Source organism: Lepisosteus platostomus, chromosome 5 (assembly GCF_059453375.1).
Source record: "Lepisosteus platostomus isolate fLepPlt1 chromosome 5, fLepPlt1.hap1, whole genome shotgun sequence".
Taxonomy (NCBI): domain Eukaryota; kingdom Metazoa; phylum Chordata; class Actinopteri; order Semionotiformes; family Lepisosteidae; genus Lepisosteus; species Lepisosteus platostomus.
The window spans coordinates 15,118,815-15,143,872 of NC_142615.1; the positions used below are offsets into that span (position 1 = coordinate 15,118,815).

General features: G+C 42.1%; 1 long non-coding RNA gene and 3 other non-coding genes across 4 annotated transcripts; all 4 read right to left on the reverse strand.

Moving 5' to 3' along the window:
* Positions 1-1,666: 1,666 nt before the first annotated feature.
* trnas-gcu (transfer RNA serine (anticodon GCU)) lies at positions 1,667-1,748 on the reverse strand. Its single transcript has one exon. It is a non-coding gene; the product is annotated as a tRNA-Ser (tRNA).
* Positions 1,749-4,335: 2,587 nt separating this feature from the next.
* On the reverse strand, positions 4,336-4,446 carry trnal-caa (transfer RNA leucine (anticodon CAA)). Its single transcript has 2 exons — positions 4,409-4,446; positions 4,336-4,381 (listed from the first exon to the last, which is right to left on the reverse strand). It is a non-coding gene; the product is annotated as a tRNA-Leu (tRNA).
* A 7,637-nt stretch (positions 4,447-12,083) lies between these two features.
* LOC148663976 (uncharacterized) lies at positions 12,084-12,642 on the reverse strand. The gene is made up of 3 exons (XR_015936461.1): positions 12,530-12,642; positions 12,231-12,331; positions 12,084-12,153 (listed from the first exon to the last, which is right to left on the reverse strand). It is a non-coding gene; the product is annotated as an uncharacterized LOC148663976 (long non-coding RNA).
* Positions 12,643-21,221: 8,579 nt separating this feature from the next.
* On the reverse strand, positions 21,222-21,314 carry trnar-ucu (transfer RNA arginine (anticodon UCU)). The gene is made up of 2 exons: positions 21,278-21,314; positions 21,222-21,257 (listed from the first exon to the last, which is right to left on the reverse strand). It is a non-coding gene; the product is annotated as a tRNA-Arg (tRNA).
* Between the last annotated feature and the right edge of the window lie 3,744 nt (positions 21,315-25,058).

Consider the following 25,058-nt stretch of genomic DNA (forward strand, 5'->3'; position numbering starts at 1 on the left):
AGTAGTGAGGTTTAAAAGCTTCTTCACGAACCAGGAAGGAGTACAAACCTAAAGTCTTCTGATCCGTAATCAGACACGTTATCCATTGGGCCATTGGCGTTTGTATTGCCTTCAGAGCCGCTACTATTCATGTGTCTTGTATGTGTGTCTAGTTACTACGTCTTTCATTATGTCTGGTTTAAAATAATGTATCTTTAAAACAGACAAAGGGTTTATGAGTCTCCCTGAAATTCACACACGAAGAATAAAAAATATCGCGTTTAAAAAGAATACAGAGATGCCGGCGATAGAAAACGGAGCGTCTTAAGTGCGCGCTATCACTGAACTAAACTCCCGATCGATAAGTTTGTCGGCGGCTTTTTAATTGTGTTAGGAAGAGCAAACAGTCCACAGTGTACATTTTAAAGGTCTAAGCAAAACAATCAGACGTGAGGATTAGGATTAGGATCCAGAACAGGAGCCTTTACTTCTTTATATACTGAGCTTTCGGGTGAACGTCAAAGTGAAAGACAAATTCACAATTTTCACTTTTTGATTAAGGAACAAGAAAACACCATCCTTCGAGCTGGATTCAAACCAGGGACATAAGAAATGCCCACTGTTTTTGTCTATAGTCTTAAGATCTAGCAATTGAGCTATCGAGAGGTCGGAAAGCAAACGCTTTGTCACACGTGTAGCCCAATGTAGTGTAGTGTTCCTCTATTTAAATCCCAGTTCGACATCAAAATACTCACTCCCATAGTCTCGTTCAGAAGAAGAAATGGACCAGGCTTCCACTGTATAAACGTCCAGAGTTCTTATAAAACGTTTGAAGGGACATCAGTGCAGGCTGAAATTGACCCTTTTTCTAGTGGGATCAGGATCATATAAAACCTTTCTTTTGGATTGAGAAGAGGATCATGGAGACACTCAAAATATCCCTGTCTTTGCTTCTTTCAAGGATGAATGGAGTATTGAGCTGCAAGCATCGGTTTAAATCAAAACTCTCTGCTACTGCAGTTGCTTGTTTGAGAGTTTCTTCAAATCTTTCAACTGAACGTTGATATCAAGAGATATTGACGGTAATATCATAGGGACTTTGGTTTTCTTTTGATCGAAAATTGTATTAAAATACAAGCCTCTTTCCCTTGCATCCTCAGATAAAATTTCTAAATACCACAAAGATACAACATATGGAATAGCATTTATTTTAAAATGTATTTTAAAATTTGCATTTATTTAGAGCTATATTTAGAGCTTAGTAAAGATAGCATTGCTAATATTGATGGAGTAGAAATGTAAGATGAATTGGTAGCTTTTTCTGAACTAAAAAAGTCCTACAACGCCTCCTGTAACAGGTAAGGACTCATAGCAAGACATTGCTATTGCATTGCGCATTTTGCAGATACGACTAGTTTCTGCTTCTGGTGAGTGCATCTTTTCCAAACTGAAATTAACAAGAACATTTTCAAGATGCGCCATGTCCCTAAATCGTTCATCAGGACTACTATTAATATCAGGTGAAAGCAGTACAAAGCATAAATTTAACCTAAATATTAAGAGACTATATCTGTCAGCTACTGCTGTAAGCCATGTTCAGCCAACGCTAGAAATATTACTGCTCTACTACAGTAGCTAAAGAAAGCAAGTCCGACTTAGAAACGGATCACAAGTCGAAAACATAAACCGACGAGGATGGGATTCGAACCCACGCGTGCAAAGCACAATGGATTAGCAGTCCATCGCCTTAACCACTCGGCCACCTCGTCACAAAAACCCCTCCCCTTGGGCATGATTTTGCTCGGCGACCAGGCTCAGCGCACATCGACCTCAGATGTCTCAGAGCGGTGTGTCCAAGAGGCTGTATAAGAATAGGTAATAGGTTTATTCCATGCTGAAAAAAAGAAGAACGAGAACACAACGTTTCGCCCGTGGAGCCTTCTTCAGGTGTGAGAGAGACAGGGCAGTAGGCAAAGGTAAAATAGCGAGAGAACAAAGGTTTGAGGGTGGGTACCCACCTATATAAGAATAGTATTCTGCCAGTGCTGTGGTAAAGCTGGTTAAAAGACCTGTTTCATAAAGAGGAAATCCTGGATCCGAATTCCAGCGGTACCTTTTTTTTCCTGTCTTGTTTTACAGAACATGTAATTTGGGACACTCAAAGAGGTCTTGATTTGGTTTAATGCGTTTATTCATTTCCTTTGCAGAACAACTTGTTTTTTTTTAAATCATACAGCTTGCGAAAGATGAAATGCGAGCGATTTTTTTTGTTCACCAAAAGTATGTAAATGAAAAAAAGCAAGGTGTAAGCATTTCTGTGGTGCAATCGGTTAGCGTTTTCGGCTATTAATCCCCAGGTGGGTTTTTTGATCCCACCCAGGGACGCACTTCTTCCTATAGTAAACATCATCACCGCAAAAATTTAATTGTTCCGCAAAACCTGAACTATTTTGATATTTGCAGTAGTAAACAATTGAGTACCAGAGTCAACATTACCGGGAATTTCCAATAATTACCGACATTGGCAACTTGCAAGCAGTTAGTATTCACCCATAGAATTATATGTTCCAGTGAGTGAGGGAGAATTCACTTATGCTCCCGTTGCATCTTCAGCTAAAGTAATTTAAAAAACAATGCAAAATTGTTCGAGAACTTGTCAAGCAAAAACAACAGATCGCCGGAGTTCTATTTTAATATTTTCGTATATTTACCTTAATTTGAATATAAATGTTAACATAAACGCTGTTCAATATAATGTAATGTTGTTGTACTTTTAAAATATTTTAGCTGAGGGTGAGAGGGGGGATATGACGCCTTGCCAAACATCTAAAATAACTGTAAAAGGGGATGGCATTTTAATAAAACTGGCAATCAAAAGAAAGTTACAATTTGTATGGTATTATGCTCAATATCCCTCGATATTGAAGGTCAGATGAGGAATTTGAAGAAATTATCAATGAAACAACGGCAATAGCAGAGGGTGTTGATTTTGAACCAGTGTTTGCACCTCAATAATCCATCAGTCTTCGCTTGACAGGCTTCCTCAAGATATTCGGTGTTCTATACAAAAAATCGACAATTAAGCGCAAATGTGACAAGAGGCAAAGACTGCGGTAGAGGAGGAATAAACTCCACACGATGACTGTATGTATACGTCTGTCTAATATTCGGCCCCTGCAGGGGCATCATATTCGCTGAACTGCCTGCCAGCGTGTGTACGGTCTTATAATTCAAGAATATCAATGGTCAGACGCTTACAACGGGTGTTTGTGTTTGTATTATTTAGAGAATTGAAAAAACATTTTCAAAACTACAGCTCGAATGAAATTAAAAAAAGTTTATTTGTCTCTTTGCTGTAACAACTGTGCCAAAACTATTCAGATACATCAAAATAGCATCAGAATGTAACTAGATTTTATTGGATTTTAGGAAATGTATTTTTGCGCATTTCTCTATACGATCAGAATACCTTCCTGTTTTCACCGTGTTTATTGTTTCTGCCTATGATCTCGGAAAGAAAGATCCAGTATCTGTTCACCGAAATATTCCAGGAGTTTGATATGGTTTGAGAGGAGTGTATGAAGGTAATGAAGGAGGGAGGACACGCGCATTCCGCACGGGGAGCGCAGAGCAATGAGCTGCGCCTGCAGCTCTCCGAGTCTTTTCTTATACAACCTCTGAGTCCGGACACACAGCGTCTCCAGCCAGAGATTTACAGTTCAGAAAACGGCTGTCTCGAGCAGAAACTGATCTTCCTGCTTTAGTTAAGGTTTGGTTATTGTGGGGGTTTAGCGCTTGTATCTCTCTTCTCTTTCTAAACACTATCTACTGTAAAGTATATAAATAGAAGCTAAAATGCAGCTAAAATACTTCAGTAAGGCCGAGCAGATAGGAAAGTTTAATAAAAATGTTCTATGATCTATGTTCTAATTGCCCATATTTTTTTAACTCTCTGTTCGAGCTCTGATTTAATCCTCTCGGCTCCTGCCGCTGTCACCGGGAGAGTGGCTGCATTCCGTAGGGCTACAGGCTGATTTCACAATGCCACATTTAATGAAATACAGGGGAAACCGCAAGGAAAACAATATGTTTTAATACATCTTCTTCTGGATTTATATTTCGGTCTTTCACCTTTGAATGCATACCTTGACCGTAAATCTTTACTCGATTACAGGCACCCCAAACAGTTCTTAAGGGAGAAATCGAAGCCTATTTGACTTTCTGCTAATCACATTGAAGTGTTCACGAAGCAGTTCCCTGCCCATCATGTGCCCACAAGCCGGTTTCTCCGTTTTCTTCTTTCTGTCGTTGTCAGCGAGCACAAGAAGACAGGAAAAATGCAAGAGAGGGAAAAGCTGGCAGGAGTGGGATTTGAACCCACGCCTCTATTCAGAGACTAGAACACCCAAGCAATGGAAAGACAGGAGTCCTTGAGTCTGGCGCCTTAGACCACTCGGCCATCCTGACGAGGTGCGTAAGTTGGTGTGTTAAAAGCACCAGTAGTTCACAAAACTGAGAAATGCTTTGCTAGAGAAGCGCCACGTTGCCTAATGTTGTCTAAACGGATCGCGGAAATCAAATATTCGGATCGATTTAGAGTGTGCTTTACAGCCTTTGTGTAATATTTTAAATTGTTTTTAAAAAGTGTGTACTGTGTACTACGTTTAGGACTAGTTAGTGTGGTAGAATATGGAGATCATCTCCAGCTCTGAGCTCAACTGCAACAACAAGTCGTGCTGAAGAAAGTCAGAGTTCAGCTCTAACCTTTGCTCAGTCTGGTGCTCAGGACTCAGGAGTATTGTTGTGGTTCTAATTAGCACGAACTGCAGGGGCTCTGAATCAGAACATTTCAATTTATCTGTTCAGTAAGTTAAAATGCAGGACATGTTAAAATTAGATTATCACTGTGTCTCTGTCCCGTTTGTATATAACCGAATGTTTAAAAGATACCAGTAAGGACACACAACTACTAATGCGGTACTTATTGGAAATAGTCCCAAAACAAGTACGTCCGGCAGCTGGTAGACCCCTGTAATAATTTTGCAGTGACACTTTGAAGATTTACGCTCTATGTAAATATTAATTTACTCAATTTCAGTTCTCTTTTCTCACACTCCCTGGCATAACTGGACTCTCACTCTCGCATACTAAAGGCTTTACATTCATGAGCTGTGATACAGATTCTAATAAAGACAGAATGAAACTGTTTGTTTTGTGTCTCATGGTGATCCTCTTCTCGATCCAAATGAAATGTTTAATATGATCCCTCGAGAAAGAAAAGGAGTCAATTTCCGCCTGGAATGATTGATGCTCCATCAAACATTTTGTAATATCTCCGGAAGTTTATACAGTAGAATCCTGGTATGTGGCTTAAATTCAAGGTAAACAAGACTAAGGAAACGAGTTGGAAACGATGTCGATCTGGGATTTAAATCATCCGGAACATTACACTACATTGGACAGTATGTGCCAGAGAGCATCTCCTGACAGCTGTTGGTAGCTCAGTTGGTAGAGTGGAGGACTGTAGTTGAAACAAGAGGGAGCCCTTAGGTTGCTGGTTTGACACCGGTTCGAAGGAAGGTGCCCTTTGTGTATTTCATTCAAACAGTTAAAATAGCCTGTCTTTTTTCACTCAGACTTTGATCACAAGCTCAATAAACGACGAAGCAGAGGCTCTTGTTCTGAATTCAGCTCACGTCTGATTGTCTTGTTTTGGCCAAGATCTGATCTTTGAATTCAGGGAATACTCTGTCTGCTTTGTACAGTAATTCAAAAGTAGATACAAATGTCACTTTTTTATTGTAGATATAAAGGTGTTCTCTGTTTTCAAAGGATAGGTACTTAATTGGCTTTATGATTTGGTTTTGATTTTGTATCGTTGTATTATTAAGTTTGTGCTTTTTGTGTTTTTAACATATTGTGAACTTATTTTTGAAACAAATGCTTACAAAAGCAGACATGGCACACATCTGTTTATACCAGCGGTGAATTGTATATTTTTATTAAGTAGAAGCTACTGCGCACTTCTGGGAGTATAACAGGTTCGATATAAAGTGGCAAAAATATAAAAGGGGAAAATACCCCAGACTGGGTGTAAAGGCCTCGTTGTGACTGTTGTTTTATTGTTGAATACGGCATACTGTGCACGAAATGTTGCAGAAACACAATCTGATAGTTAAATAATTAGTATGAGGCCCCGGATCCAAATATTAAGTGCTGATTTTTTTAAGTGATATCTTCCCTTCCTCTGGTAGAAGTAACACGATGTGAGCAATTGTTTTTTGTTCTTTTTTTTTTCACGTTGCGATCCAAAAAGCCTCAGATGCACAGTCTGACAGCAACCAAACCAGAATGGATTCTGCTGGGAGCCGGACTGAGCTCATTCTTGCTCCCTGTGCTGAAAACAGAATTAGCTCTTCCTTGAACATCGTCTACAGCTGCTGGATGGTGCTCTACGTCCTGCTGCTCCAGCAATTATTTGGACGAAAGACAGATCACTTGTGCGCTTTTAACCTTCTCGCAGCTACAGGCGAGACTGAAGCTGGCGATATAAAGGCACGCGCTGGTACACCTTCTCGAACTTTCACAATCGCGATAAACATTTTTTTAAGACCTTTGAAAAACTAGATATAGATATAGATATAGATAAAACTAGATAAAAAACATGAGCTTTATCGGTTTTTACATTAATCGATTTTGAATCAAATTTGATCTTTTTACATTGCATTTTACGTTGAAATGTAGCATGCATACCTAATCCACCAACGGACAGAGCAATATTTTACGTTGCCTTCCAGAGCTTCCAGCGTTTGATGGATTTGGATGGGAGTCTGTATGATACCACTACAGCACTGGCGCAGGTGCAAAATCCACTTTCACAAGACTTTTTCAGTCTTCTCTCTCAAATGGACCGAAGCACAGGAGCCAATATAAGAGAAAAAGACAGGTGTTTAAACAGAGTATGTCCCAATGTCTGCGACAACGCATTGTGATTTTGTATAAACGCAAATGGTTTATCATTTAAAAGACAACATCATTCTTTTTATCCCTGGCGCTAATACGCTACCATACATGCGAGCTGTTGTGTGAAAGAAAATTCATATGTGCGTAGGAAGTCAGAATAAAATCCAGAACTGTGTTGGCTCATGTTCACAACAAAACTTTACTGTATAAAAAGTTAAAATTCGTAAATATATTTTTTTAATTATGCAAGGTGTCTGTTAAACCATTCATGAAGGATTTTTAGAATAAAAAAAACACACCATTATATAAGAACATATATTTACTATATCTGCATTTAACTCACTTTTTAACAATATCAATTTCAAGGCCGATATAAATTGCTGCCCTGCTTTTTTGTCATAAATACACAAGCTTGTTATGTCTTGTGTCAGAAATAAACTGCATGAAATTTGCTAAAGCAACAAAAAGTAAGCGCCACAAAGAAGACAGACATTTGCGTTTATAGTGCAATATTATCTCGAGCCTTTAAAATTACTTTAAATGCAATTTGTTTTTCTCTGTGGCTCTAAGGCTTTGTCATTTACTGTAGTTATTCAGGAGAACATTATGTTAATCGTATGGATGAAACGTTTAATATATTCAGGTGGGTAGCTACGTCAGCATGCGTATCTGCAAAGGAACAAGTACTACTGTAGGTTTATTCCATGCTGAAAAGAGAAGAGAGAAAACAAACCTGAAGAAGGTTTCACAGCTGAAACGTTGTGTTTTCTCTCTTCTCTTTTCAGCATGGAATAAACCTATTACTTGTTCCTTTAATATATTGTTCGGTTTGACTCAAAATGCTTTACTACTTCAAGAGAGAATTATAGTATGGAGGATGAGACAAATTTATGATTTCTTGGAAGAAAATGTTTTTTCTTTGCATTCGAAATGAATCGAAACTTTAGTGCGACACACAAACCCTTTGTCATTTTTAAAGATATAATATTTTTAAACAGACAGTATAGAAAATATTTTTTTTTACTAAGCAATTTTGGCCGGGGGCGATGCATTACTAGTAGTGGCGCTGAGGTCACTATGGTGCAGTTGAGCACCGTAAGATTAGGGCCAGTGACGTAATGTATAACGCATCTGACTGTCTGAAGATCAGCTCCTGCTCTGAGCTCAATAGCAATGCAAAACTGTGCGAAACAAAGCTGGCGAGCAGCTGATCTTGTGCTCAGTAGTCAGTACGGTGCTGAGGGTTCAGTTCTGGCGTTGTTCTAATTAGCACGAACTGCAATGGCTCTGAATCTGACCATTTCTATGGAAGCCCGTTTCCGCCAGGGAGTAAAAATAAAAACGCGCTATGGTATCTCAGAATTCCGACTTAGTAACTTAGAATTGCGACTTAAAAACTCAGAATTCCGACTTTATATCTCGTAATTGCGACTTTATATCTCACATTTGGGACTTCGAAATAACCCATATTTCATTGTCTGTCCTTTTGTTATTGTAACGGATTCGGGTTCCAGGGCTTGTGCCCTCGCCGCTCCCACCCTAGTTCGTGCCTCACTCCATTGGCTCGAACCCAGGCCTTACCAGCTGAGCTAAAGAAGAGTTTTTTTTTTTAAGTAAAAAAGGACATACAATGGAAATATTTAAAAAGTTTCAGCTTTTATAATTGTGAATTCTCCTGGATGTGAAGTGTCTATTTATGTATCTTGTTTCATATTGTCTTCGTTTTTATTCCATAAAAATTAATGTAATTAATTTGATTTTTATCAGGTCACTGTACAAGACAAGTCTTCAGGCTTATAGATCCTATGATCTTGTACGATTCATCAATATAGTGTAACAGAACGGCCAACATACAATTTGTAGTTCAGGTGGGTAGCTGTGTCAGCATGCGTAGGCTGCAAAGGAACAAGTAATAGGTTTATTCCATGCTGAAAAAAAGAAGAAAGAAAATATGTTTTGGCCGAAACGTACCAGTAAACGTTACATTAATAATACCAGCCAACGATACATTATCATTTCACACCGGTTCTACAGGAATCTACAGCAGAGCCCTGAGTTGACTCCCGGAGTCCCACTGAGCCCATAGAATTCCACATCACCCATCACTCCTGCGCACAGTCCGCTGAGAGCGCCTGTCCATAAACTACTGGATTGAGAACGGGATCAGATAATTCCCCATTTTCTTAATTCTACATCAAAGGACTGTTAAAGGTCTATTTTTAAGGCATCGATTCGTATTCTTAAACCAGATGAACGCCTGGAATAAGTTAATATTACTTATAAATAGTTGTGCTACAATACTCCAGTTGAAGGCACGCTTCTAGCTTTGTGGTACTCTGGTGCGTCACAAATTTATGTTTGAATTACTGTGGATGAACTACTATACAGTAGGTGTACCCTCGCTCACTTTCTTTAGCGACAGTCGTTGCTCCTCATCTGAGTGATGTATTTGCCTGTTTTTCAGTTCACTTCCCTGCAAGGAATATTTACCTCAGAGCTCTCTTTCACAGACTGCAGGCGCTATGTTTGTTAACAGGTGTTATAGTGATGACATCTTTCTGTATGATCAGGACAGGAGCTGCAAGTCCACTGTGTTGTGGCTGCAGTACAATTTTAGCTTATTATTATAATACTTTTTAACAGCGACAGATTCTTAAGATCACGAGGTGTTTACGATATTATTTCAGTATTAAGATGCTACTACATTCGGAACTGTCCCATAGGATTCAGTGTTCCATTAGTTTGGCACTAAACTGCTTAGTCTATTGCAGAAATTGTACTTAGTCCTGTCCTGTAGTGTCCTCTAGAGAGCAGCAGCTGTTTCCTTGGGCTCATTGCAATTGGGAACATTGTGATTACTGAGCAGGGGACTAAAGTCAGCAGACGAGCGAGTTGCAAATCGGTATTAATCTGGCGTACAGAGCTGCATGCTAATCTCTGGATCATCTCCAGTTAATGCGATGCTGTTCTTACCTTGCAATTGACCCAATCTGACTACTGGCACCAACAACCCTGTTATTACAAATAAACTTCTTGTGTACCTACCGTGATACATAAGTTTGCTGGAGAGGTTTGGCAGCCCATATTCAGTCAAAGGTGTGTGTGCAGATCACTGTGATACACAGGCATCAACAAACTGACATACAATATTTAATGTTTAACCGATAAAACCCAAATGAACCAAACCTGAATAAATTAGTGGTGGAAAGGAGTCTTTTTATATAGCAAAACGTCTCTGAGCCTTTGGTAATAACGATGGGTATATAACCCATTGTCCTCAATATTAGAAATGAATCCTTGAGCACTGCTGTTGTACCAACAGTCCTCAAAAGTGCTGCCATTACCCCCGTCCCATAAAAGCCTAACATTACCCTTTCTTGCATAAACTGTAGAACCTGCCTTTACATTTCAGTTGCAGTTTAATCTATTATCACCCTACTCCCCACTTCATAACCTTCACTCTAATTCTGGTCTCCTAACTGTCCCCCAAGCCCGTCTACACTGTATTGGTGACAGGGCCTTCTCCTGTTATGCCCCCAGGCTCTGGAACTCTCTGCCCAAGGATAGCAGAGTCAGCTTCCCTAAACTCCTTCAAATTCAGACTCAACACCTTGTTCTGTAGAAGAGCCTTTACTGAACTGGTTCCATTCTTTACCCCTCTGCTTCTACTTTCCTTAGTACCACCATCCATGGTCTCCTCTGTCTATTGGAATTGTTTTATCCTGTGTATTCTTATTGTAATTCTGTCAAGTGCTTTGAGAAGCTACCTTCAGAACCATTATATAAAATAGTTTATCCTAAATCCTTGAAACTTTAATAGGGCATTGCAGTAGGGCTAAGAATTGACAGTGTTAGTGGGCCAGCAGGATTTGTGCAAATTATAGGTAGGCACAAAGGAAGACTAGGATTCACTTGAAATTCATGACATGGGACACTGAAACAGGGGAGAGGCTTTGTGTAGTAAGCATTCAGTCTCAATCTACACAGTTTGTGCTGCTGGTAGAGGTGGTTGTGAACACCCGCCTTCCCAGTCAAGTACTGGGATCTCCAGTCTCAATCCTAATACTTCCCCATGACTGTCCAATACCACTACTGTGAAACCAACACCCATAAGACAAGACCTCCAAGATTCTAACTGCACAATTATTCACTGATGTTTGTGCACCAGTATTGTTCCTCTGCTAAGGTTGGGAAGGCCTACTTTACACCAAGCCCATGTTGACAATTCCTTCCTTGTGTTTCTTTTAGTCAGTTTGTGCAGCCTAGAATAGGACACCAGATCTCACTCTTACTGGGCACTACAGTAGCAACTCACACTCCATAAGCACTACCCATCTCAGAAACAGGAGGATTTCCAGTATATTGAACACCTCCGTCTCTCTCACAGTAAAAAAAAGTCACACTGCCCTGCCCAAGGAATAGTGCGGCCATCTTCCCCCACTACAACGCTTTATTACTCCAGCCATTTTCAGTCCTCATTGGCAGCAATACGGGAAGCATTCTTGAAAGGGGAACCCCCACAAATACTTCCATTGATTAATGGGTCTCACTTCCCTTGAATTCCTCCACCCCATTCAAACCTATAAACCATAAAGAAACAAGGGCAGGCAGAAGGGTCTTTCACAGTTTTATTGAAATGTTGCCATTACAAGGCAAGTGGAGGCAGGAGAGTCACAAGGGCCAGGCTGGAGCCTTCATTCAGGCACCTGGGGAGAAAGAAGGAGAACAATCCAGCTGAACTGCAGGACACCACCCCTACAGGAGCTCCTCCTGCCAGACCCTACCTGTCCACTGCCAACATCTCCAAAGTCCTCTGTTCCCTCCACATCCTCACTGGTGCTCTCTGCATCTTCACTGGAGCTCTGAGGGTCTCCCTCCTCATCCTCAGTCCAGTCAGCTCCCACATCCAGAGGAGCTTCTACTGGTGCCACAGCCACCCGACTGCTGGTCACCAGGCTCCTGGTACCTGTGGACAAGCAGCACCCAGGAGTGAGGGATCTGCTATACCCAGAGTCCCACAGTGATGCTACTCATCTAAACAGTCCCTTTGTCCAGCATGGGATCATTCCTCAGTTGTCCAAGCATGGTTGTCTCTTGAGCAGAGATGCATCCACAAGGGATAGAGAACCAGACCCACCTTCATTCCAACTGCCAGCACACCTGGACTCACAGCAGGCACAGACCTCATGGTCACCATATAGCTCCTCCCACCTGGAGGAGAGGAGGACAGGTGAGGCCTAAACCTGGCATGTCCCAGAGCACCCTCAGCAGGCTCCTTGCAGAAGTACCTCTTCGCCTCCCTGTTGTAGGTGCAGGACTTGGTCCCTGGTGTTGCTTTAGCAGGAGCCACAGCCATGACACAGTGCATGTACAGCTCAGTCACTTCATGCTGCAAGAGGGAAGGTCACAGCATTAAGGGATCAAGGCCAATAGAGGGACAGAGAAGGACCTTCTGCCATCAGTGAAGGCAAGCTGGCAGCTCTAGGCACTACAGCTGCCACAGTCTGGTTCACATCTAGATCATGGATGGAAAAGCAGACCATGGATCAGTAGAGCAAGAAGGCTGAGCAGCCTTTGAGAGCAGTACCTTCCTGGACAGCTTCTTCTGGAAGAGGAAGGCATCAATTGTGAAGCGGAGCACATCCTTCTGCTTGGAGGGGACAAAACTGGACAGGCAGCCATCTGCCTTGCTGTCCACCATGCACCTGGGGACAAGGACAAGGATGAACCCCTGCAGGCTCTCGGGGCTCCTGCCCACCTCTCCTCCCAGAAGGGGCCGTACCCCAAATTGTCGATCACAGGGAAACGGGGCTGGGAGTGCTGGTCTGGTTTCTCCGTTACGTAACACGAGTGGATGTACAGCCTCTGCTCTGCTGTGGCAAAGTAGGCAGTGGCCTGGAAGTACATGGGCTGACCCAGGAAGTACTCATCCTTGGGAGAGAGCCGGACCCAGCGGGCTGGAAAGAGAGAGAGAAAGAGAGAGAAAGAGAGAGAGAGAGGCAGCATTACACCTGCACACAGCACCCCCTGCAGGCAGGAGGAGCCACTCACTCAAGGAGCTTACAGTTGGTGGTGAGCAGCACAAAGCTGCGTTTGTTCTTCAGGTCCTTGAAGAAGGTCCTTCTCCTGGCCCACGTGGGGACATAGCCAACCTTGTAGGAGTAGTGGAACCTGCAGGACAGAGGGGATGAGGGGCATCTGGACACTTTCCTAGCGGCTTCTCAGCAGCAGAGCCCTGCCTACCTGTTGTAGGAGCACTTGACAGGCACAGAGAAGGGAATGAAGCGATGCACAGGTGCACTGGAGGAGGGCGGGGCATAGCGGAGAGTGTTGGAGTACACCAGGCGGCCCTGGACAACCTGCAGGGTCACAGAGGAAGGGATATTCCCAGGAAAGGCAACCCCGACACTGGCCCTACAGCTCACATCGCTACACTGCCTGTAGATGAAGACCCGCTTACCGATCGCTCGGTGCCGCACTCGTGAAGCCCGTAGATGAAGTAGAAGTAACTGCGTGTGGTTCGGCTGACGCTGCAGTTGCCCAAGGTCACCTCCGATGGCCGACAGCTGAAGCCGAACAGGAGCCGACTGACCCTCACATACATCCTGCTGGAGTCACACCACACAGCCACTCCTCGGGTGCCCCCGATGGCCGGGCGAGCCGGCTGCCGCCCTCGCTGGGGAGGAAACAGGACGCTCTTGATGTAGGCGGGTAAGGGGCGGCTGCCGGCTTCGGGCTTCATCTTCTCCTTGTCGAAGTAGGGCGAGTACGCGTCTCTGGACACGGGAAGGCGGCGAAAGTCGGGAGCCAAGGACTGCGAGTCGTTCTCGCTTGCAGACAGGTCTTCGGAGGGCGCATCTGCCAGGTTCAAGTCCTCCAACTGGGCTGCGTCTTCAGGAGCCGGGAGGTCGGCCTGGAGCGCCAATTCCCGAGAGTCCCAGCCAGCCGGCCCGGCGGAGATCAGTGTGGGGAGCCCGGCCCCTGCGCACAGGCACAGCACAAAGAGAAACGAGCGCATCGCCAAATTAACGTCCCGCTCAATTGCTACAGGAGTAAAATAAGTAAACCACAAAACTGTGTTGAAGCAAGAAAGCATAAAGTGTGAACGCGGTGACTAGGTTTTTATACTGGCAGGACCTGTTACCGCACACCTGGTCACACAATCAACACAATCAATTACATACAGAGATCCGGATTGTTCTCAGCGTCTAATTAGAACCTGATTTCAGTCTGAGGCGGGACTCCGTGAAGCCGCCTGAACATTTTCCCGTGTGTATCTGACCTCAGCGGAGGAGTTCCACGCAATTTCGACAGAATTAAATCACCCACACGTGTAAAATTTGCTCAGATTAATTTATTGTTAAATTAGTTTCTAATTTCCGAGGAAAGTGTGTTAAACTCGCTGTCAGACAGAGTACGGAACATGCGACACGTCCGTCCACACTTTCTTTTATCGAGGGGGCTGTTCTATCAACACGTACCGCAATGAAAATAATTTTACTATTTTTCATGTGTAATTGCATGTCATATTAAAATGTGTAATACAAGCATTTCTTTGCTTCCCAGTAAAGAAATACTGATCAGCTTTTGACATGATCTGATAATAATTTGTCTGATTTTCCAGAGATTGCTTTTGCTTCGCAGCACCGAGAACCTATGGAAGCCCGTTTCCGCCAGGGAGTAAAAAAAACGCACTATGGTATCTCAGAATTGTGACTTAGAATCATAGAATTGCGACCTAAAAACTCAGAATTTTGACTTTATCTCTCACATTTGCGACTTCGAAAAGCCCATATTTCATTGTCTGACCTTTTGTTATTGTAACGAATTCGGGTTCTAGGGCTTGTGCCCTCGCCGCTCCCACCCTACTTCGTGCCTCACTCTATTGGCTCAAACCCAGGTCTTGCTAGCTAGAACCCGAATCCGTTACAATAACAAAAGGACAGACAATGAAATATGGGCTATTTCGAAGTTGCAAATGTGAGATATAAAGTCGGAGTTGTGAGTTACTAAGTCGCAATTCTGAGTTACTTAGTCGGAATTCTGCGATACCATAGCGCGTTGTTTTGTAACTCCCTGGCGGAAACGGGCTTTCATACATTTCAATTAGTCTGATCAGTGCAGGACAAGTTAATGTAGAATCATTACTATGTCTGTCTCTTGTTTGTATATAAATGAATGTCTTTGACAACTTAATGTTAGTTTTTAATTTAGTTTTACGATGTAGGTCATGTGTTAACATATGCACGAGCATACGAAATGTCTCACTCCTGATTCAGCTCATGCTCCATAGGAGAGAAGAGATTCCTCCTGCTTCTCGTACAATCATATCAGAACAGAAGCCCGTGTCGCCCAGCTCTGATTCAAGAGCGACTCGCATCTTCAGCCCTTTTTTTATTCGTGATCCTAATTTTCTTTAGTTATGATCAATATTGAACTTTTTCTAAATAAAACGACAATAATCAAACATGCAGGCAGACTTTTAAAAAGTATTAGGAGCTGACAGGGTGCCCCTTTGGAATAGTTGTCAGAAAATGTGAGAAAAGGAAAGGTACGTAAGCTCTCACACACAGTATTAGAGATTGGCATCTGATGAAAAAAAAACTACCTGTCTCCCCGGCATTTAACGGTGCTGTTGTTTTGATTTTACATATTGTTAGCATTTTAATGAATTGTTAAAAGATTGATACACAAATCGCTAAATAAGTAAACGTAAAAACCCTAGCTGTAAGCAATTGGCCATTCATATTCCTGAATTTTAAATCCCTGTGTTTTTCTGTATCCGAATGCCTGGTGCAGCTCATTTGAAAGCAGAGTCTTTGATTTACTGTATTGCAGAAGCGTATTGTTGCCACCAAGGAAAAAAAGTCCTGAGTTTACAGGAGTAAAGAGGAAACAAATGCAAACACCGTTTAGAAAAAACACACACGTCTCAGGGCTTAACCATGACAAGGATAGGATTTGAACCTAGACGAGCAGAGCACAATGAATTAGCAATCCAAAAAGTGACTCCTGTTTAACTTTCTTTTCCCTTGCTCGATTTGTAGTACGCTCCTAAATCCTTACAACCGATAAACAAAACGGCTTCATGTGCCACAGCATTCTGCTGCAGGTACGGTTTGCACCGTGTATTAGGCGAACCCGAATTAAATATTTCAAATATGTGAAGAATTTCATGAAACCTGAAAAAAGATCACAGCCAATGTCAGCAATTCAGAGCCTGTAGGCAGCTTCAACAGAACAAAACGATCTGAAGCCGCAATAATTTCATAGAGTGTATTGTGACACTCTAACCACGTTGTTGCTATTACTGCTACTTCTGCTGCCGTTGCTTTAAACTCTACTCAGCGGGCAAGTAAAGTTGTACAAAGAATAGACTACTTTGAGCCGTCCAAATTCCATTATGTGAATTTAAGCTTTTTTTTATTAGTAACAGCATTAGTAATACAATGCGTGCTCAGAAACCTTACTTATTAGCTTATGAAGCAATAGTGTTTCGACAATTTGCGGTCTTCAAAAAGTAAACGCTGAAGTTTTTATACTTCCTTGTGAGCAGATCACCTTTGATTTAGAAAAGGAAAACTTACTCCCCTGTTGCTTTCATTGCAATATCTGAATCGAGACCCAAGCGCTAAGAAAGCTGAAAAACGCAGAAGTCATAAACCCGATTTTAATTTAGACACACATTTTCTAATGCAGCCTTCATTACAAGACAGTCTATTTCTCGAAAGCGTGTTATTTAAAAAAGAGAAAAACGAAAATATATGGATGACAATATTTAAAAGCTTAAGATTTTACTTTTGAGAAACTGTCATTTTATGTATCTAGACGCTTTTCAACCACTGCTTTTAGAACTTTGCTGTGCTTCCTGAATCATTTTCAGCGTTATAAACTGGGTGTGGAAGTAGCGATCACTTTGTAGAGCAGTTGATAGACTGGAGCTGTTCAGACTACTCTTGTTATTTCTCAAATGCTTCCATCATTTTTCTTTCAGGCTAGGACGCGAGTGTGTACATGTGTTTGGTTTTCGTTTCACTGATTCCCATTGAAGATTTGTGAATTAACAAGGAAATAATCAGTTGCCTCGGAAAGCAGAAGGTTTGGTTCTCAACGATCTTGAAGACACGCCCATGTAGAGCAGCGTGTGATGATTCGTACTATAAAAGACCAAGTGCTCAAAGTGACGTCTGTGTTTGCCGTTGAAACTTTTCATCTCGGGCGCACTTTTAGAAAGCAAAGATAGAGCAGTTGTGTTGAATCACACTACGACAGCTGTCAGCAGAGTGGCGCAGCAGAAGCGTGCTGGGCCCATAACCCAGAGGTCGATGTATCGGAACCATCCATTGCTATACACACTGTCAGTCTAATGAAGTGAATTTAAACTGATCTTTTTCTCTCGTGTATGTGCAAGCTTCACACTTACTGTATTCGTTAATCTTTACCAATAGCAGATGCCCAAATGTATCTTTGGTTGTTCTGCGATCCTTCATAGTTTCCTCAATTCCTTCAAATGAACATCCATATCAAAGCAATTATATATATATTACAATTAAGTTACATATTTAAAATATCAACGCACATTTCTATAATGCTCATTTAATAATGATTGTCAAGGATTGTCAAGTTCTCCAACAAATCTGTGTTCTAATTTTAAAATATTTTTGCTAAGGATACAACGGGTGTATAAATGAATTCTCCCAACAGCCAGTTAAAGAAAAATTCCACACGTGAGGATGGTTTTCTTGGACATTGACTTAGGTACTGAATTGTTTACTTGTTTTAGTTGCACACGAGTAAAACACGAAGATTTCCTGCAACATTCAAGAGGGTTTGCGAAGAAATCCCTTCAATTTTTAGCGGAGATTATGTTTACATCATCACAATCTGAAGCACGTCCCTGAGTGCGTTTGACCCACCAGCCCTTTGTTTAACAGCTGCAGAGGGACACATTCCCGTTGCTTTTCACAAATCACTGGCATTTTTTTGCAGCATTTCTTCTGTCCTGAGAAGCAAGATTTGTATTTTATCTTTCAGAAGTTGTATGAATTTCTTGAAGTTCAAAAACAACTTGTTCCTGAAAAGAAATGAACACTTGCTTCAAAGTAAATCAAGACGTATGTGTCTCTTGCTGTGTGTGCTCTTATCTGTCCATCTCTCGCTCCTCTTCTCTCTGGCAGTCTGTGTAGAGTATCTGAAGGGGATGTAACACCACTTGGAAAAGAAGAAAAATTATCAGGAAAAATTCTCAGGAAAATTCTCAGGCAGAATAAAAAATCATTATTCTTTTCTCAGTCAGATTCATTGCTCAGACTCACACTCAGACAGGATCTCAACTCCGTACTGCTCTCTATCCTCACAATCCAGAACCAGAAGATATTCAGACAATCAGTGCTGCTACATGAACAATATCAGACAGAACAGCCTGGACTCATGTCACATTTCCCCCTTTTATCCTTCCTCCCAGCCCTCTTAGAGACATAGAAAAGCCCCTGGTTCTCCTCTCTGTGAACTGGGCTCAGGGGTCACTGATCTGGCAGTTGTGGGCTCTGTTCCAGGTCGAAAGCAAGAAGGTTCTATTAACGCTTTCCAGGACTTCCAGCCCTTCAGTATTACTTTCTTTACTGTATGTCAGCCTCCCAAAATGTTTATAAATGTTTTATAACACACATGAGTGTGGAATTATCTTATTATTTATATATAGTATTTATGTAATAAACACCAGTAGTGACAATATGATCAGTATAGTGATTATTTGTAGCCGATTGTCCGATGGTCGTGTCTACAATAGTGACCATTAGACCAGTCTGTAGCTCTGGGCAGTGGGATTCAGATCACACAGAAGACCTGTCTGTGTCTGATTCCACACCAGCCGTGGGATTCAGCTACTCTCACAAATGTCTCACAGACTGTCTTATAAATTTACAATTAGATGAAGTCATGTAACAGTTTTACAGATAATTTAAATAATCAGACAGCAGTTTTGGCACTGGATACATCTCCACATGGGGGAAAGGGACAGTAAAATAGTAAAGAAAATACAAAAGAAGAAACTGAAATATATGCGCTCACTGTAAAGTACGAAGAGGTGGTCAGACAAGCAAAACAGCTTTGCGGATAATGTGAAGTGACATTGTTTTGTGTCAATCAGCTCACGGATTCAGCTTCATGTGCCTTAACCTGTGCATGCCTTCATGAAGACTCTCTTTAAGATGATTGCACCTTTCATTGTCAAATCGCCTTCTTTGGATACAAAAGTTGCACCAATACTAAGAGAAAGGATGAGGAATGGCTTTTATCAAGCGATTGCAGTGTTTGTTTGACTGAGGATCCTTGTGTGCTGAACTGGCCTCTGGAGAAGTGTAGTGCAGTAAAACAGAAGGTTTGTGTCACTCAAGATTGTTACAGAACAGAACAATACAATTACAATACTTTTGTGAGAGTAAATATTACTGGTGCATCACAGTTCTTATAATGGTGAAAACAGGAGCACCTTCTCTACATTTTTGACTGAAGTATTTAAACGGAAAGAAATACTATCACTATGCAATTCATAAATGCAATTGAGCTCCTCTTAAAGTTCTAGTCTGATGAAACAATGTATAGAATTAGGTGACAATATCGGAATTCATTCAAATGCACAAGATTAATTTTCAGCAACAAAAAAAGTGCTCAGAAATATTTTACAAGAATTAAACCTTACATTCACCTAAATAAACATTCACCCTCTACATTAGCAGAGAACAGTAGGACAGAAGGTTAGTGTCACTGGACACTGCATCAGAAAGGCCGATCTCTTCTCCCTCATTATGCAGGCTTACCCACTCATGATGAACTGTCCTCCAGCAATACTCAGCTGCCATCATCGACTCAGACATGACGTTCATGTACATATTATACCTTAATATGGCACTGCGTTACAATAATTTGATCAAAACAACTGGTGAATAAATAATAATCAAATATTTTTTCCTTTCTTTTAGTAGCTAAAGACCAAAAAAGAAGCATTTATTCTTTTCCTCTCCTACCAGCCCTTACAAGTCACCCAGTTTTTAGTTTAGAGCTGGATTAAAGCTCCAGTCTCTTTGAGGGTTGAGTTGGAATCCCACAGCTGCCAAATATCTCCAACTATCTCAGTGTTAAGAAGCAAAAAAACTCACATTTGCTGCAGAAGGAACAGGAGAATTCGTGCCATTAAGCCTTATAGCGTGATGTCATTTTCTCATTCTCGTTTTTAGATGCTTGTGATCGAATCTATGATCCTTATGAGTGTGGTCACCCTCCATAAAGGTAGCACAGATACAACGTGCCACGTTTTCAGAGAATCACATTAATTACAGGTCAGAAGAAGGCGACAAAGTGTCCGCTAGGCAGTTCAGCGATTTCAATGGTGTTCTCTGTTGTTTAGGTCCAGAATGACACCCGTTACAACCAGGAAACACACAGTGTCAGGCATCAAAAAGACTTCCCAAAACCCTGATCCTCTCCTTGATCCGGTGATGGCATCCAGACATTTCCTGCAACACAGCCAGGATACGGTCTTCAACAACACGAGTGAAAAGCTAATTCCCAACCTTTGCAATCCTTTGCAAAGAAGGACCGCATGTGCTCAGTGTTAAATGCACTGTTCATTATTAATAATAATAATAATAATCTTTACATTATATAGCGCTTTTAAAGGTGGCTTTTCAAAGCACTTTACAGAATGACAACAATAAAGTTAAAAAAATACACAAGATAAGCAGGATGAGAATACACAGTTAGAGGAGACAATAGATGGTGGTATTAAATACAGTAGGAACAGAGGGGTAAAGAATAGTTCATTAAAAGCTCTTCTAAAGAAGAGGGTTTTGAGTCTGGATTTGAAGGAGTTTAGAGAAGGTGACTGATATCCTTGGGGATAAAGATCCAGAGCTTTGGGGCAAAACAGGAGAAGGCCCTGTCACCCATAGAGTGTAGTCCAGATGGACTGGGGGACAGATAGGAAAACACAATTAGAAGAGCGAAGGTTGTGAGGTGGGGAGTAGGGCGATAACCCAGACAGGTACTGAGGTGCCAAGCCATGGAGAGCCTTATAGCTGAGCTTGAGGATTTTGAAGTTGACAGGAAGCCAGTGCAAGGAGTGCACTCCAGGACAGGAGTGATGTGATCACAGTCCAGTGCTAATTTCTTTCTTGTGGCTGCTGGTTCATTTTCAACTGTGGACTCTTAAGAAGTCCTGTATTTGACTTGATCAACACCAATCCCTAGAGGATTTCGAAAGGTTCAATAAAAATGATACATGACTCTGGTGGGACTCGAACCCACAACCTTTGAATGACTTAATTCTATCAAGGCCTAGAAGTCCAACACGCTCTCCATTGCGCCACAGAGCCAGCTGTATGAAAAAGTGTTTGCCCCCTTCCTGATTTCTTATTTTTTTGCATGTTTGTCACACTGAAAGTTTTAGATCATCAAACAAATTGAAATATTAGACAAAGATAACACAAGTAAACACAAAATGCAGTTTTTAAATGAAGGTTTTTATTATTAAGGGAAAAATTAAACCTACATGGCCCTGTGTGAAAAAGTGATTGAGATTTATCAGTCTGGAAAAGTTTATAAAGCCATTTCTAAAGACCAAAATTACCCCAAGAGCACAGCGAAGACTCATCCAAGAGGTCACAAAAAACCCCACAACAACATCCAAAGAACTGCAGGCTTCACTTGCCTCAGTTAAGGTCAGTGTTCATGACTCCACCATAAGAAAGAGACTGGGCAAAAATGGCCTGCATGGCAGAATTCCAAGACGAAAACCACTGATGAGCCAGAAAACATCTTGATGACCCCCAAGACTTTTGGGAAAATACTCTGTGGACTGACGAGACAAAAGTTGAACTTTTTGGAAGGTGTGTGTCCCATTACATCTGGCGTAAAAGTAACACAGCATTTCAGAAAAGGAACATCATACCAACAGTAAAATATGGTGGTGGTAGTGTGATGGTCTGGGGCTGTTTTGCTGCTTCAGGACCTGGAAGACTTGCTGTGGTAAATGGAACCATGAATTCTGCTGTCTACCAAAAAATCCTGAAGGAGAATGTCCGGCCATCTGTTCGTGACCTCAAGCTGAAGCGCACTTGGGTTCTGCAGCAGGACAATGATCCAAAGTGGGCAAATTCTATGCCCGCTTTGATGCTCTGAAAACGGGCAATGCTGAGAAGACCCCAAGTGTGCAGGGCGAGTTTGTTCTGAAACTCTCAGAGCAGGACGTGCAGAAGACTCTGAGCAGGATGAAAATCCGTAAGGCTGCAGGGCCTGATGGGATACCACCTCACGTCCTGAGGACATGTGCAGCCCAGCTGACCACAGTGTTTACGGACATCTTTAACTCCTCCCTGTCACAGTCCATGGTCCCCATCTGCTTTAAAAAAAACACTATTGTTCCAACCCCCCAAAAGACAAAAGTGACATGCCTGAATGATTACCGCCCACTAGCATTAACATCTGTGGTGATGAAATGCCTGGAGAAGCTGGGTTTGTCACACATCAACTCCTCCATCACAGAGTCCCTGGACCCCTTGCAGTTCGCCTACCAGAACAACAGATCAGTGGATGATGCTGTCTCCCTGGCTCTGCATACAACCTTGGAACAACTGGACACTAAGAACTCGTATGTGAGAATGCTGTTTGTGGACTACAGTTTAGCATTCAATTCCATCATACCCAGTCAACTGGTGACAAAGCTCAGGGGATTAGGTCTGTGCAACTCTGTCTGCAACTGGCTGCTGGACTTTCTTATCGAGAGACCACAGGTGGTGCGGATAGGCAATAAAACATCAACACCACTCACCCTGAGCACTGGAACCCCAAAAGGCTGCTGTCTGAGTCCAAGGTTGTACTCCCTATTTACTCACGACTGCACAGCAAGACACAGCAACAACCGCATCATTAAGTTTGCCGATCACACCACTTTAATAGGACTGATCAGTGATGATGATGAGTCCACTTACAGGGATGAAGATGTACAGCTGCTTAGGTGGTGTCATAGCAATAACCTGGACTTGAACATAAAGAAAACGAAAGAGCTAATAGTGGACTTTCGGAGACATAGGCCACACACTCACAGCCCACTCAGTATTGATGGAATGGAAGTGGAAACAGTCACCAGCTTTAGGTTTTTGGGAATTCACATTAAAGATCTAACCTGGACTGTGAACACTGACTCTATCATGAAGAAGGCTCAGCAGCACCTTTATTTCTTGAGGTGCCTCAAGCGATGCGGGATGCCAATACATGTGTTGGTGAACTTCTACTGCTGCACCATCGAGAGCATCCTCACCAACGGGATCACTGTGTGGTATGGTAACACCTCTTCGCGAGAAAGAAAGGCACTACAGAGAATTCTGGCCATCACAGAGGACAGTCACCACCCCGGGCATGAGCTCTTCACCACACTGCCCTCAGGCAAGAGATACAGTGCCTTGCGAAAGTATTCGGCCCCCTTGAACTTTTCAACCTTTTGCCACATTTCAGGCTTCAAACATAAAGATATAAATTTTTTATTTTATGTGAAGAATCACCAACAAGTGGGACACAATTGTGAAGTGGAACGAAATCTATTGGATTTTTGAAACTTTTTTAACTAATAAAAAAATGAAAAGTGGGGCGTGCAAAATTATTCGGCCCCTTTACTTTCAGTGCAGCAAACTCACTCCAGAAGTTCAGCGAGGATCTCTGAATGATCCAATGTTGTCCTAAATGACTGATGGTGATAAATAGAATCCACCTGTGTGTAATCAAGTCTCTGTATAAATGCACCTGCTCTGTGATAGTCTCAAGGTTCTGTTGAAAGCGCAGAGAGCATCATGAAGACCAAGGAACACACCAGGCAGGTCCGTAATACTGTTGTGGAGAAGTTTAAAGCCGGATTTGGATACAAAAAGATTTCCCAAGCTTCAAACATCCCAAGGAGCACTGTGCAAGCGATCATCTTGAAATGGAAGGAGTATCAGACCACTGCAAATCTACCAAGACCTGGCCGTCCCTCTAAACTTTCAGCTCAGACAAGGAGAAGACTGATCAGAGATGCAGCCAAGAGGCCCATGATCACTCTGGATGAACTGCAGAGAACTACAGCTGAGGTGGGAGAGTCTGTCCATAGGACAACAATCAGTCTTACACTGCACAAATCTGGCCTTTATGGAAGAGTGGCAAGAAGAAAGCCATTTCTCAAAGATATCCATAAAAAGTCTCGTCTAAAGTTTGCCACAAGCCACCTGGGAGACACCCCAAACATGTGGAAGAAGGTGCTCTGGTCAGATGAAACCAAAATCGAACATTTTGGCCACAATGCAAAACGATATGTTTGGCGTAAAAGCAACACAGCTCATCACCCTCAACACACCATCCCCTCTGTCAAACATGGTGGTGGCAGCATCATGGTTTGGGCCTGCTTTTCTTCAGCAGGGACAGGGAAGATGGTTAAAATTGAGGGGAAGATGGATTCAGCCAAATACAGGACCATTCTGGATGAAAACCTGTTGGAGTCTGCAAAAGACCTGAAACTGGGACGGAGATTTATCTTCCAACAAGACAATGATCCCAAACATACAGCAAAATCTACAAAGGAATGGTTCACAAATAAACGTATCCAGGTGTTTGAATGGCCAAGTCAAAGTCCAGACCTGAATCAAATCGAGAATCTGTGGAAAGAGCTGAAAACTGCTGTTCACAAACGCTCTCCATCCAACCTCACTGAGCTCGAGCTGTTTTGCAAGGAAGAATGGGCAAGAATTTCAGTCTCTCGATGTGCAAAACTGATAGAGACATACCCCAAGCGACTTGCAGCTGTAATCGCAGCAAAAGGTGGCTCTACAAAGTATTAACGCAAGGGGGCCGAATAATTTTGCACGCCCCACTTTTCATTTTTTTATTCGTTAAAAAAGTTTCAAAAATCCAATAGATTTCGTTCCACTTCACAATTGTGTCCCACTTGTTGGTGATTCTTCACATAAAATAAAAAATTTATATCTTTATGTTTGAAGCCTGAAATGTGGCAAAAGGTTGAAAAGTTCAAGGGGGCCGAATACTTTCGCAAGGCACTGTATAAGAGCATACGGACACTTAACACTAGATTCTTC